The sequence below is a fragment of the Leopardus geoffroyi genome, chromosome E3 (assembly GCF_018350155.1).
Source record: "Leopardus geoffroyi isolate Oge1 chromosome E3, O.geoffroyi_Oge1_pat1.0, whole genome shotgun sequence".
NCBI lineage: Eukaryota > Metazoa > Chordata > Mammalia > Carnivora > Felidae > Leopardus > Leopardus geoffroyi.
In genome coordinates, this window is record NC_059340.1 from 15092174 (window position 1) to 15104275 (window position 12102).

Consider the following 12102-nt stretch of genomic DNA (forward strand, 5'->3'; position numbering starts at 1 on the left):
TACTCTTGTCTTTATTATCATCCTCCTGCTTCATTCAGGTTTGTTTTTATTTTCTTCTTCTAGTTACTCGATATGGGAAGTTTATATAAACGGTTTGAGATATTTCTTCCTTTCTGATATAAATATTTATTATTATAAATATCTAAGCAGAGCTTAGAATATCAAATGTCGATATGTCTTATTTTCATTTTAATTCAATTCAAAAATATTTTTTAATCTTCTAATTTCTTCTTTGAACCATGGGTTATTCAGAAGTATGATATTTAGTTTTCAAATATTTAGGGTTTTCCAGATATTTTTCTGTAATGCATTTCTGATTTAATTCCATTGTAATCAGATACTATACTTTGTCTGACTGGCATCTTTTTAAATTTATCAAAACTTCTGGTCCAGAATATGGTTTATACTGAAAACAGTGTGTATTTTTTTATTGCAAGAGTTCAGAACATGTCATCTCCAAATATGTCACTCTGGCGTATTAATTATTTTGAGCTAAAGGCACTTGGGAAACAGAAGATGACAAGGCTCTCTGACATTCTCCTTTTTACATTAAGCAGGTCATAAAATTTCCTATGAGAAAGGTGCTTTCTCTGTACCATGAAGGTCTCTGGTCTCTTATCACCAGAGACCTGCACAAACAAACTAAAATGACCTTCAACTTCTGTTAGTGTTCCATCTATTTCCTGGTCACTTGGCCCACAATTTATTGCCCGTGGCCCAAGCCCCTTTGCCTTGTTCCATCCTCACAATTCATTGCTCTTTGTGTAGGAGAGTATATAAGTTTTGGGACCTAGTTGCTTCTTCAGGACTTTTTTTTTTTTTTAAGAACCCTGTCTACATGTAAAAATGGTAAATAAATCTGTGTGCTTTGTTTTCCTGTTAACCTTTCTTATGTTAGTTTAATTCTTAGGTCAGCCACAGAACCTAAGAGGGCAGAAGAAAGCTTTTTGTTCTCTGCAGTGTTGGGTAGAGTATTTTATAAATATCAATTAAGCCAAGTTGATTGATAGTGTTATTTAAGTTCTTGTACATTCTTACTGATTTTTTGTCTACTCATTTATCAGTTACTGAGAGGATTGTTGAAATATCCAACTATAATTGTGGTTATAGCTATTACTGCCTGCATTGCCATTAATTTTTGCTTCATAAATTTCAGAGCTCTCTCTCCTAATGCATGGTGTTTAGGATTGCTGTGTCCTAATTCATTGAGCTCTTAATCATTATGAAATGACCTTTTTATCTTTGGTAATATTCTTTGCTCTGAAATCTACTTTGTTTGCTATCAATATAGCTACTCTGGCTTTTTAAACAATTGGAAATAGCGTGGACTATTTCTTTCCTTCTTTTTACTTTTAACCTATTTTTGTCTTTATATTTAAAGTTGATCTCTTGAAGACACATACAGGCAGGTCATCACTTTTTGTCCAATCGGACCCTCTCTGCCTTTTAACTAAAAGGATGTTTATAGGGGCACCTCTCTGACTCAGCTGCTTGAGTGTCTGACTCTTGATTTCAGCTCAGGTCATGATCTCATGGATCATGGGTTCAAGCCCTGTGTTGCGCCCTGTGCTGTCAGTGGGGAGCCTACTTGGGATTCTCTCTCTCCCTCATTCACACTGCCTCTCTCTCTATTTCAAAATAAATAAACTTTTTAAAAAAGATGTTTATGGGGCGCCTGGGTGGCTTAGTCGGTTAAGCGTCCAGCTTCAGCTCAGTTCATGATCTCACAGTTTGTGAGTTCAAGCCCTGCATGGGGCTCTGTGCTGACAGCTCAGAGCCTGGAGCCTGCTTCAGATTCTGTGTCTCCCTCTCTCTCTGACACTCCCCTGCTCATACTCTCGCTGTGTCTCAAAAATAAACGTCAAAAAAACATTTTAAAGGATGTTTATACATGATTTTCACTTAAATGAATGTTTATACTATTTATATTTAATGTGATCAATGATATGGTAGAATTTAGTTCATTATGCTACTTGTTTTCCGCTCATCTCACATGTTCTTTGTTCTATTTTCCTCGCCACTGAGGCAAAACTCTAGGACTCTATCCAGTGCTGTTGTAACTTGTGGGGATAGAAACTCTTCCTGGTCCTGTCCGAAATGGGGTTTGTTCTCACTGATCTCTTCAGAAAATTTTGTCCCCAATGTTAGGTAGTTCCTCACATGCACACATTGATCAAAACTCAGCTGAAGACTGAGTACTCCCTGCCAATCTCCAGCATTCTCTATTCATCTCTCTTCTCTCCACTACTCTGCCCTGAAAACTCTGTCCATCTTGGTTTCCCTGGACTCCCGGCCCTTTATCATCAAGTCAGGAAGACTCTTGAGCTCTGTATGGGTTTCCCCTCCATGCCCCATGGCCTGAACACTCACCTTGGACTGCAAGCTGGGGAAAGCATTATTTCCTGTCCTTCAGAGAGCACCATTCTTCATTGCTTTGTGTCCACTGTCTTGAGAGTCATTATTTCATATATTTTGTCTCATATTTTGCCAATTTTCTACTGTTGCAATTCCAATATAAACTTTTTTTTATAAATAAACTTTTTTTTTATTTATAAATAAATCCAATCCCTGCTATTCCCTCTTGACCATTAGCAAAAGTCTGGAGGTCAGAGACAAATTTTATGTATAATAAACGAAGTATCTCAAATTAGTGGTAAAAGATAATTATAGCATGAACGGTTTTAGAGAAAGCAGTTAAATATATGAAAAATGTCAAATTAGATCTTGATTTATTACATAACACTAAAATGAACCACAGACAAAAGAGTGAAATAAAATTCTAAACCTCAAAACATGAAAACATTAAAGGAAAGTATGGATGAATATACTCATGATCTCCACATGAGCAAAATCTTCCAAAGTCTAAAATCATGAAGGGACGCCTGAGTGGCTCGGTTGAATGTCCGACTTCAGCTCAGGTTGTAATCTCATGGTTTGTGAGTTCAAGCCCCGCACTGGGCTCTGTGATGACAGCTCAGAACCTGGAGCCTGCTTCTGACTCTGTGTCTCCCTCTCTCTCTGCCCCTCCCCCACTCATGCTCTGTCTCTCTTTCTCTCAAAAATAAAGAAAAACATTTAAAAATAAATAAATAAAATCATGAGAAGTAGAAGTAAAAAAAACTAAAATATGGATTTTTGTGCATGTGTGTTTAATAAATTTTTACTCTGGAATAATCTTATATTTGCAGACAAGTTGCAAAGATAGTACAAAGAGTTTCCATATACCCCTCACCCATTTTCCCCCAATATCATCGTCATACACTATCATGGTACTTTGATCAAAAGTGAAAAAATGACATTGGTACATTTCTATTAACTAAAGTCTAGATTTCACCAGTTGTTTTTTTTACTAATGGCTTTTTTTCTGTTCAGGATCCAATATATCCAAGTGAAGGCACATTGTTTTTAGAAGAGTCATATTTTGACTATTAAAAATCATTCGATTCCTTGTTTTAAAATGCAAGAGCAAAATAGGAAATTGACAAACTGAAAAAAAGATTCCTAAGGAAACAAAAGATCAATAGCTTTCAAAATGAATTTTTTCTTCTTAATTTTAGAGAAAGAGAGTGTGAGCAAGGGAGAGAGGCAGAGGGAGAAAGAGAGAGAGAGAGAGAGAGAGAGAGAGAGAGAGAGAGAATCTTAAGCAGGATCCACAGTCAGCATGGATCCCAACATGGGGCTGGATCCCACAACCCTGGGATCATGACCTGAGCTGAAATCAAGAGTCAGATGCTCAACTGACTGAACCACCCAGGTGCCCCAAAATGAACTGGTCCTTAGAGTCAATATGTAAAATACTAACCCACCAAGAAAAAGTAATCAAAGAACATGAACAAATAAAAAAAGAAATGTTATTTATATATATTATATATAACCTATACATTATATAGATGCATAAATATATTAGTTTTATATATATAATGCAGTCATTAAGAATAAGGTTTTTTAAAGATTATTTATTCTGTGAGAGAGAGAGAGCGAGAGAGAGAGAGTGGGGGAAGAACAGAGAGAATCCTAAGCATGAATCTGACACAGAGCTCAACCCCACAAACCGTGAGATCATGACCTGAGCCAAAAATCAAGAGTCAGATGCTTAACTGACTGAGTCACCCAGGCGCCCCTAAAAATAGGTTTTTGAAGGCTTTTTTATTGCATTGGGGTACCTGGGTGGCTCAGTTGGTTAAGCATCAAACTCTTGACTTTGGCTCAGGCCATGATCTCATGGTTCATGAGATCAAGCCCCACATCAGGCTCTGCGCTGACAGCATGGAGCCTGCTTGAGATTCTCTCTCTCTCTCTCTCTCTCTCTGCCCCTCCCCCCACTTACACATACTCTCTCTCTCTCAAAATAAATAAACATAAAAAAGAATATTTGATAGCATGAAAAAAGTGTTCATAATAAATTTAAGTGGAAAACATAGACTCAAAATTATTCTAATTTTTAAAAAATTTTTTAATGTTTATTTATTTTGGAAAGAGAGAGAGAGTACAAGTAGGGGAGGGGCAGAGAGAAGGAAACAGGATCTGAAGCAGGCTCCAGGCTCTGAGCTGTCAGCACAGAGTTGTACGTGGGCTCAACTCACAAACCATAAGATCAAGACCTGAGCTGAAGTTGGACACGTAACTGAGCCACCCAGGTGCCCCTATTCCAATTTTGAAAGAGTTAAAAAGTATATGTTTATATAAGCATAGAAACTAATCATAGTTATATGTGGGTTATTGAATTACAAATAATAACATTTATTGTTTTCTTTGTGTTTTTCCATTTTTCTAAATATTCTCCAATTAATATGATTTTAAGAAACACTGAATATTTTCTTTTAAAAAGTTTTAATTTCTGCATAACTTTCATGTGGTTTATGGAACCGAAAATATGTTTCTCTTTTTCCAGTATCATTTTTGGTCCCAGTGTTCTTGTCTGCTGGGATCCTTCCTGCTGTGCAAATGATTAAGTGCATAGATTTTCTTTTGGATCAAAAGGAAATGTTTTTAAAAGTTCTTAGGAGATCAACCCAGAAGAACTGAATTAATTCTCTAAAGAAAAAGAAAGGGCTATCTGTGTTTGATGGTTTTTCTCTCTCTTCTCTCTCTCTCTTTTCCTGTCTCTACCCCTCCTTCCTTTCCCTCTCTCTTGTGTCCAGACTTGGAACAAAGATCCAGGCCATGCCTAGCAGACTAACCTGTTTGATAGGAAAGAGAATATGTAGTGTTAAGGATACCTAGGGAATGCCAGGGAGAAACTTCTGAATCATGAAAAAAAGTAAGACTTCAAAGGGCCATCTGAGGACAACTTCCTTCCCAGGAGCGGGGCTGGACTGGTCTGGGCTAAATCTTTACAATATCTCGGAAAAATGATTTTGCTCTACATCACTTAAAAACACATAAAGAGGGGTGCCTGGGTGGCTCAGTTGTTAAGCGTCCAATTCTCGATTAAGCTCAGATCATGATCTCATGATTTGTGAGTTTGAGCCCTGCACTGGGCTCTGCAGTGACAGTGTGGAGCCTGCTTGGCATTTTCTCTCTCCTTCTCTTTTTTCCCCACTCCCACTTGCATGTGTATGCAGGCTCTCTCTTTCAAAACATACACACACACACACACACACACACACACAAAGAGCCTTTACAGATAATTTGGTCAGTGACTGGAAAATTTACCTTCCAAATTTGGGGAAGTCCCCATGTATATATTTTATCAGTCTTTGGTTCTCTATATCAGTGTTTCTCAAAGTAACCTGCAGATCATCAAAATTAGAATCTTCTAGGATGCTGGTTCAAAACACCTGAGAACTCCACCCTAGATCTACCAAAGGTGAATCTCTGGGCAATGCCACCTGAGCATCTGGGCTTTAATACACACCAAGAAGCCTAACACACAGACTGAGAGTCATTTCCTCCATAAATGGAGGAAAATGGGCAAGGCTAGTCAGATGTATAGAGAATTTCATTTTTCATGCATCATTCAATATGTATTTATACTCCATACTATGTGTCAGATAATGAGTATAGTCCTATGAGATCACAGTCTAGGAAAAGACATACCTGTCCATGGTGGGGAGAAATTAATCTTCCTTGGGAAGTTTGCATTAGTGAAGATGTATTCAGCTGCAAGCTGTAGAATATCCAGCCAAAAGCAACTTCAAATTGCAGATATTTAATTATCTATTAAATCAAAACACGTAAAGGAAAAGGATTCTGGATTTGGTGAGCAGGTCAATAGTATCATCAAGGTTCTTGCCCCCTTAGCAGGCTGCCAGAGTGGAGAAAATGTCACCTCCTTTGTCTCAGCCATTATATTTCTTTTAAGTCAACCTGAGGTCATATTAGCTTTTTTTTTTTTTTGGCAGCCATCTCAACTCTGACTCATATGATGTCAGCTAATACTTGTTTTTTATTACATGAACTACTTCTTAGCCATTTCACTCTGATGTGTATTTTGCACAAATTTGGTTTTAATTTGCTGGGGTTTTTTTTAATTTAAATTAAAAAAAATTTTTAACGTTTATTTTTGACAGAGAGAGACAGAGAGCATGAGTGGAAGAGGAAGAGTGAGAGAGGGAGACACCGACTCTGAAGCAGGCTCCAGGCTCTGAGCTGTCAGCACAGAGCCCAACGCGGGGCTTGAACCCACAAACTGTGAGATCATGACTTGAGCCCAAGTCGGACGCTTAACTGACCGAGTCACCCAGGCACCACAATTTAAATTTTTAAATTTAATTTAAAAATGAACTTTTCCAAGACTGATGTCCTGCAGGATAGCCTTGCAGAAAAGGCCTCAACCTTCTGATCATGCAGTAAAGAAGAGGGTGCTTCTTCCACTGTGAGTTCTTAAGTAGTAAATCCTGCCACTGGCAACAGCAAAGGCTAATCCCCAGCCTCCTGATATTGTCAGGGCAAAGGGTAATGCCCATTGACCCCAACACACATCTTTAGCTGGTAGGATGGGATCAAATCTAAGATTCTATCATGTTATATGGTTATTTTATCCTGGCCTCTGATTATGTGAAGTGTGTGTTATACCTAATGCTTTTCTAATCATGCAGCTTTAAAAACAGTGCCACGAGATGAAGACCTAGTTTGCAGAACAGAGTACAGGAAAGGAGAGGAGAGAGTTACACAGGAAGAGAGCCTCAGAGAACCACAGATTTCCCCAGAGAATTTAGTCAAATATTGATAAACCCATTAGTGTGAGGAAACTGCCAAAGGCCAGGAAAAGAGCCATCCAAAAGGATCAGAATGAGCAGTGCCTGGTGCTTACACAGACACGAGAATAATGCCTGTTCCTGCTAGTCAGACTGGAAAAAATTCATCATCCAGGGCACTAGACAGGGAGTTCAGAAAAGTCTTGCCTCAATAGACTGGACTGAACACTGTTCTGGTTCTACTTAACAAATCTTAAAATCAAGATCCTGAAAGATCAATCTGTTCCCAAGTTACTTACCTGCCTGGCAGAACAAAAGTAAAAAATATAAGAATATAACAATATCCAGCACTTAATAATGTAACATTTACAATGTCTTGCATCCAATCAAAGATTAAAAAAGGAAGATTACAAAAAGAAGTAGGAAAATAGGACTCATAAGGAGAAGAAAAGGTAATCAATTGAAAATGATGCAAACTAATATGTAACATTGTATGTTAATCATATTTCAATAAAAAAGAAGCAGACTTTTCAAAAAGAAAAAGAAAACAACTTAGATCTGACAAAGATGTTAGAATTGTCAGACAGAGACATTAAAACAGTGATTATAATTGTATTGCATAAGTTCAAAAAATTAAGAGGAGATATAAAATATATATATATATATATATATATTTTTTTTTTTTTAATCCTAGAGATGAAGCTACAATGTCTAAAACGAAAAATGTAGTGGATGCATTAATGGCAGATTAGACATAATAGAAGAAAATAACAAACCTTGAAGACTTAGCAAGAGAAAGTATTCAAATGAGACACACAGAGATAAAAAAGAATTAAAAATAAATAAATACAGCCTCAGTAAGCTGTAGGACAAATTCAAGTGACTAATAATCCATGTAATTGTAGTCCCCAAATTGAGGGAAGAGACAAAAAAATGTTAAATGTTTGAAGAAATAATAGCTGAAAATCTTCCCAACCATGATAAAAAAAAAAAAAAAAAAAAAAAAACCACATTACATTAACAAGAAACATGAAGAAAATGGGCAGAGGATTGGCAAAGACACTTTTCCAAGGAAGACATAGAGATGGCAAACAGGTGCATGAAGAAGGTTCTCAACGTTACTAATCAGGGAGATACAAATCAAAACCACAAGGAGATCGCACCTCACACATGTTAGAATGGCTATTATTAAAGGCAAGAAATAACAAGTTTTGGCAAGGTTGTAGGGTAAAGGGAACCCTTGTGCACTGTTGGTGGGAATGTAAATTGGCACAGCTACTACAGAAAGCAGTATGGAGGTTTTTCAAAAATTAAAAATAGAACTGCATATGATCCAGCAATCCCACTTCTGGTTATATATCTTAAGGAAATGAAATCACTAACTTGAAAAGATATCTTCACCCATATGTTCATTGCAGAACTATTTACAATAACTAAGACATGGAAACCATCTAAATACCTGTAGGCAGATGAGTGGATACAGATGAATGGATAACACATATATGCATGTATATATATGTATATGCATACATATATGTATAGTGGGATATTATTCATCCATGAGAGAAAAGAATATCTTGCCATTTTTAATAGCATGGATGGACCTTGAGGACATTACGCTAAATGAAATAAATCAGATACAGAAGATAAATACCATACAATCTCACTTATATATGGAAAACTGAAACACACACACATGCACACACAGCAAAAACACAAAGGAAACAAACAAAAAACCAAGTTCATAGATATAGAAAACAGATTGGTGGTTGCCAAAGAGAGTAGGGAGTAAGCAAAATGAGTGAAGGGGATCAAAAGGCATCAATTTCCAGTCATAAAACAAGTAGGTCACAAGGATATATAGCATGAGGAGATATAGCATGAGAAGATATAGCACGTCTCATGGGTTCAAGCCCCACATCGACCTCTGTGCTGACAGCTCAGAGCTTGGAGTCTGTTTCAGATTCTGTGTCTCCCTCTCTCTCTGCCCCTCCCCTGCTCATGCTCTGTCTCTCTCTCTCCAAAAAATAAACATTAAAAAAAATTTTTTTAAAGAAAATAAATATTTGTAAAAAGTGGGTTGTTTGCTCATTGTTGAATTCTGAGAGTTCTCTGAATATTCTGGATACAAGTACTTTGTAAATACATGCTCTATGAATATTTCCTTTCAGTCTGTGGAATATTTTTTTCTTTTCTCTTATTAACAGTGTCTTTTGAAGAGCGAGAGTTGTTTTTCTTTTTTTGTTGTTTTGTTTGTTTTCCTTGAGAGAGGGAGAGAGAGAGAATGGAGAGGGGCAGAGGGAGAAAGAGAATCTTAAGCAGGCTCCACGTTCAGTGCAAAGCCCAATGCAGGGCTTGATCCCACAACCCTGGGATCATGACTTGAGCCAAAATCAAGAGTCAGATGCTCAACTGACTGAGTCACCCAGGGGCCCCCAGAAGTTTTTAATGTGGATAGAGTAAATTTATCATCTTGTTCTCTTATGCTTGTGCTTTTGGGGCTTTTGTGAGCTCGAACTCACAGACTGTGAGATCCTGACCTGAGCCAAAGTCAGACAACCGACTGAGCCACCCAGGTGCTGACTAAAAAGTTTATTTTCAAGAAAGAGCACGAGTTGGGAGTGGACAGAGGATCCGAAGCAGGCTCTGCACTGACAGCAACCAATGCAGGCTTCAAACTCACAAACTGTGAGATCATGACCTGAGCCAGAGTCGGATGTTCAACTGACTGAGCCACCCAGGTGCCCCAGCCAACAACCCACTTTTTAAAAATAGATAACAGACTTGAACTTCATTAAAGAAGAATTGAGTGGGGCGCCTGGCTGGCTCAGTCAGAGAAGTATGCGACTCTTGATCTCAGGGTCGTGGGTTCAAGCCCAACGTTAGGTGTAGAAATTACTTAAAATTTCTAAAAACATAAAAAAAAAAAAACAAGACAACATGTGGATTGCAAATATGTAGATAAAAAGATGCTCAGACATCATTAATCATTACTGGAAAGCAGATTAAAACTTAGGTGAGATACCACTACATACCTATTAAAATGGCAAAAACAACTGCAAACAGGTACAGATGTGGAGGAACCAAAACTGTTTCATGGCACTGGTAGAAATTTAAGATGGAAAGGAGTTGGGCATTTTCCTTGAAAGTTAATATATACCTTCTTTATGATCCAGCCATTCCATTTCTAGGTATTTTCCCAGGAGAAAAGATAGCCTATGTCCATACAAAGATTTGTATATGAATGTTTACAATATCTTTGGTTGTAATTGCCCCAAACTGAAAACATCCAAACAAGTGGAAGGAAAAACAAATTGTGGTATATCCATTCAATGGAATACTACCGGCAATCAACAGGAATGATGATGTATTTACCAACATGGATGGATCTCAAAATAAATGTGCCAGGAGAAGAAGCCAGACCAAAAAAAAAAAAAAAAAAGTACATCTCATCCCATAGGATTCCATTTATATAAAACACTGTAAAATGCAAACAAATCTTTGATGACAGAAAGCAGAATAGTGGTTATCTGGGAGGGAGGAGAAGACCAGGTTATAAAGGGATACAATAAAATTTGGGTAGGTGATGGACATGTCCACTATCCTGATTGAGGTGATAGTTTGTGGATGTATACATCTGTATTATTTATCCAATTTTACATTTATAAATATGTGCAACTTGGGGGGGTCTGGGTGGCTCTGTTGGTGAAGCATCTGACTTTGGCTCAGGTCATGATCTCACGGTTTATGAGTTTGAGCCCCACTTCAGACTCTGTGCTGACAGCTTGCTCAGAGCCTGAAGCCTGCTCTGGATTCTGTCTCTCTTCCCCTCCCCTGCTCACACTCTGTCTCTGTCTCTCTCAAAAGTAAATAAACATTAAAACAAATTATAAATATGTGCAACTTACTGTAGGTCAGTTATATCTCAGTAAATTGAGTAACAGCAGTTTTAAAAGGCCCTCAGTTCAAGGATCAGAGTACCCTTGTTGGAGTCTCAAGTCCTCAGCAGACCTAGTGTGTACTACTTGGCCATTAGCCCTCATTTGCATGTGTCTGTCTTGAGAAAACAAAGGGCTGTAGCCTGGCAGAATGCAGAGTCCTGTGGTTTCCAAGCAGGCTGCTCCTCAAGTCCCCAAAGTGGAAGGAGTGGCCGCCTGGCTCAGGCCCTTAGAGACAGATGACACAGAATGTGCCAGAAACCCAAGGGGAAGTGAGCCCTTGTTGTATGGGTGATGGAAGCACCTGGTGTGTTGATCTGGAGGAGAGGGGAGAAGGGAACCTCAGGGAGCTGATTTGGCTGCTCTACACTTTCCAGAGGTGAGAACCAGGATGAGGGCATGACAACCACTGGGAGAGGGTTCCTTCAGCTCTTCCAAAAGACTCTCATTCATGGTGTTATTCCTGTGAAATGCGTGCCTCTGAGTGGTGGTAAGGTCTCCATCACAAGAGGCTTTCCATTCTGGAAGGGACAAACCTAGGTTAGGATTCTGTAGAAATAATCAAAACACTGGCTGGGAGTTGTGTTCCGGCACTTCAAGGGTCCCTTCCAATCCTTTAAATCTTTGATTTTCTACCTAAAATCCCCATGTGTTTTGTGTGCTGTGGTTACTAGACAAGTTAATATTGCATTTACATTGGAGAGATTCCAAAGACTTAAGAGAATCTCTCTCTCTCCACCTCTCTCTCTCCCTCTCTCCTTCACCCTCTTTCTCTCTAACACACACACGCACACACACACACACACCCCTCAACTTCAAATATTCATTTCTCTGAATAATTCATTTGCAAACAATTCCAGAGTATCGGGACATTAGCTCTCATCACACTGCTTTCTTCCCATTTCAAGTCTGGAAAGTTATTCTGGCAGAGAGGTACCTGCCACTCAAGCAGACCCAGGAGCCTGAGGAACAGATGATAGGAGCTGCTAGCCCTAAGCCAGGCAGAACTACACAGGCGCTCTTTC